The sequence below is a fragment of the Orbicella faveolata genome, unplaced genomic scaffold (assembly GCF_042242905.1).
Source record: "Orbicella faveolata isolate gen_17 unplaced genomic scaffold, um_ofav_v1 contig_12, whole genome shotgun sequence".
In the NCBI taxonomy this organism is placed as follows: Eukaryota; Metazoa; Cnidaria; class Anthozoa; order Scleractinia; family Merulinidae; genus Orbicella; species Orbicella faveolata.
In genome coordinates this window covers 7,598,559-7,601,765 of record NW_028301539.1, presented here as the reverse complement: position 1 = coordinate 7,601,765, position 3,207 = coordinate 7,598,559, and the positions used below count along the sequence as shown (strand labels likewise).

At 38.7% G+C, this 3,207-nt stretch overlaps 1 pseudogene; it reads right to left on the bottom strand.

Moving 5' to 3' along the window:
- Positions 1 to 1,356: 1,356 nt before the first annotated feature.
- LOC149116373 (protein carrier GPR45-like) lies at positions 1,357 to 2,572 on the bottom strand (annotated as a pseudogene).
- Positions 2,573 to 3,207: the final 635 nt, after the last annotated feature.

Here is a 3,207-nt window from a genome sequence, read left to right as displayed (position 1 = left end):
TTAAGTATCCAAGTATGCAATCTATTTTTGATAATTAATTTCGAACGAATGGAAACGCTTGCAAATAAGCTACTGTTTGTAGAGAAAGCAAGCGTTTTTTCTCATGAAATATGATGTAATTTTCTAGTTTGTCGTAGCGATGGCGACAGTTAACCAGCAATTTGCCAAATTTAACTTTTTTGGAAAATCTTCTTTATTTATCACTTTTAATTAGAGATAGCTAAATAAAGGTTCACTACTAATATTTGTCCATAGATCAGATGTGAATTGCTTCCATACACTTACTCTGAGATGATCCCATCATTTTCAAGCAAATTGGCCCCCTATGCTCATGTTTACGGCATGAATTAAATCAAAAATTAAAAATATGTTTGCAGCATGTTGACTGCTTTGGCTTGCCTGGCCAGGTTGTCTTGTCTCTTCATTTAAGTCAGCATCCCTCATTAATCTCCCTACGTTGAGAGCTAGTCAATGCTGGGGAAAAGTCGGTGTGTTACAAAAATTCTACGCGGAAACGAGGAAAATATACCTTGCGTTCCCTTCCTCTCGGCTACACCCTTTAATATACGAGGGAAATATACATTGCTTTCCCCTCCTCTTGGGTAACATGCTTTAAAACGAGGGAAATATACATTGCTTTCCCCTCCTCTTGGGTAACATGCTTTAAAACGAGGGAAATATACATTGCTTTCCCCTCCTCTTGGGTAACATGCTTTAAAACGAGGGAAATATACATTGCTTTCCCCTCCTCTTGGGTAACATGCTTTAAAACGAGGGAAATATACATTGCTTTCCCCTCCTCTTGGGTAACATGCTTTAAAACGAGGGAAATATACATTGCTTTCCCCTCCTCTTGGGTAACATGCTTTAAAACGAGGGAAATATACATTGCTTTCCCCTCCTCTTGGGTAACATGCTTTAAAACGAGGGAAATATACATTGCTTTCCCCTCCTCTTGGGTAACATGCTTTAAAACGAGGGAAATATACATTGCTTTCCCCTCCTCTTGGGTAACATGCTTTAAAACGAGGGAAATATACATTGCTTTCCCCTCCTCTTGGGTAACATGCTTTAAAACGAGGGAAATATACATTGCTTTCCCCTCCTCTTGGGTAACAAGCTTTAAAACGAGGGAAATATATATTGCTTTCCTTCCCTCATAGGTAACACTCTTTAGAACGAGCAAAATGTATATTGAGTAGAAATACTCAGTCCTGATCGCCTCATACTACAGAGACCGGAGATAAGCGTTGGTGGGCTGATGGGCCACTTGGCTCGCGTGCAGATTTCACTTAAGCAACTATAACAAATCATCATTTTGTGAACATCCGTCGAGTTGGGAAGAGAGGCTGCTTTTTTTATCTCTTTATTTACAATTGTAAATTTACAGGATTTTCTTGAGACCAGACTTTATTTAAAACAACGCTGAGAAATTTCCCTAACGACTACTCTACAGCTACAGAAGCATGTAACACCATGTAATTTCACGCGATCTTTGCGACAGCATCAAAAATCTTTATCTTTAAACTTCATGAACTTTGTTATCTTTTCATCGTACAGATCTCCAACATCTAAGTCGAAAAACAATAGCAAAGCACCTGTCTGATTGTGTTCTTTACTGCTTGTCTGACTTCTCCTATCTTCCAACAGTAAAGAATTGGGTTTAACGAAGAGTTAAAGTAAGCCAGAGTGACTGTATAATATCAAGCGTTATAAAGAAATAAAGATCGTCCACCACTGATCGCCAAAGCCGTCACTACACCAAGGGGTAGATAACAAGCGGCCACTGTCAGTTGCAGCCATATTGCAGTGGACACTGCCTTTTTGTATCGCGCTATGTTCAGTTGACTCAGTTGGTTCGGTTGTTGAACAAGGTCTTTAACTTGATTGTGGTGATGAAGAAGGGTGAGGAAATCTTTGTATAAGAGAACATCGAGATAATGAGACCCAGTGGTATACCTATGGTGCCATATTAAAAGGTTATAAGGGGATTCCAAACGTACATTGCTGCAAAAACAGTGAACACAAACAAGAAGGTAATAACGACCACATAGACCCGGTTTAATGTTACAACTTGTCTGTATCTCAGTCCCAACAACAGGGCGAGAAGTCTGTCCACGCTTATTGCACTTAGAGTCGCCAGTTACACACCACACAAAATATTGCTTGTTATAGCGACTGCCACTGATATGTAACGGCACATATTCCAATGTTCATTCAATGCAGATATCAACCATATAACATAAAGAGGACCTGAAATAAGACCAACACAGACATCAGTTGTTGCAAGGCAACGAAGGAAGAGTTTGGACGGCGTATGAAGCGAAGACTCCTTGTGAAGAGCAATTAGAATCGGAGCATTCCCAAGAAATGCAGTAACGGGCAGAAAAGAGTTAAAAACTGAAATAAATGTCAACTGGCCGCTTAGTTTATCAATTAATCCTGCGGAACATAATAATTGTTCAAAAGTTTTCTGCTGTCCATCTCCAGTAAAGTTTGCAGTTGCCATGTTGATCTGCAAGATGGCTATTTGTAGCTTAACTGGAAACTAGAATCGATCAGCTATCACTGTCTAAAGTTACAAAGGAGCTTCTTAACATCTGACGAACTACTGATCAAGACGCTTTTTATAACGCCTGATTTCAAGTTTGCTGAAATATGTCAGTACATAAATGAATGACAGTTTTTGGAAAGACAAATTAACCAGCCAGAGCTGAGCAGCTGGGTTAAGCCCAAAAAGTCACCGGTTGTTGTTTCCGTTTTTTTGTTTTTTTGTTTTTTTGTTTTTGTTTTTTTTTTGTTTGCAAAAATGATACTATGGGGTTAAACTATCCGCAAAAATTTGCACGTTATCTGTTAGTTTTAAACGTTATATTTTAACTTCGGGAAATATTTTGCAAATTCTGCAAATTCTACCGGTTATCCTGAATTAATTTCTTCCTTTTGTTTGCATAAAAATGAACCTTTGAGAGACATTTAATATCATATTTATGTGATTCACAATGACGGAACTAGCCTGGAGACACTTCTTCGGAAAAACATTAGCAAAATTAACATAAAAGGTGATGAATATGCAACAGCTTTACGGCTCTAGACAAAAACGCTTTAAAATTAATCATTACGAGCTTCCTTAGAAAATGAAAACTCTGGAGGCAGCGTAGCCGAGTGGGTGGGGCGCCGTACTCGAAATCCGAAGGTTTCGAGTTC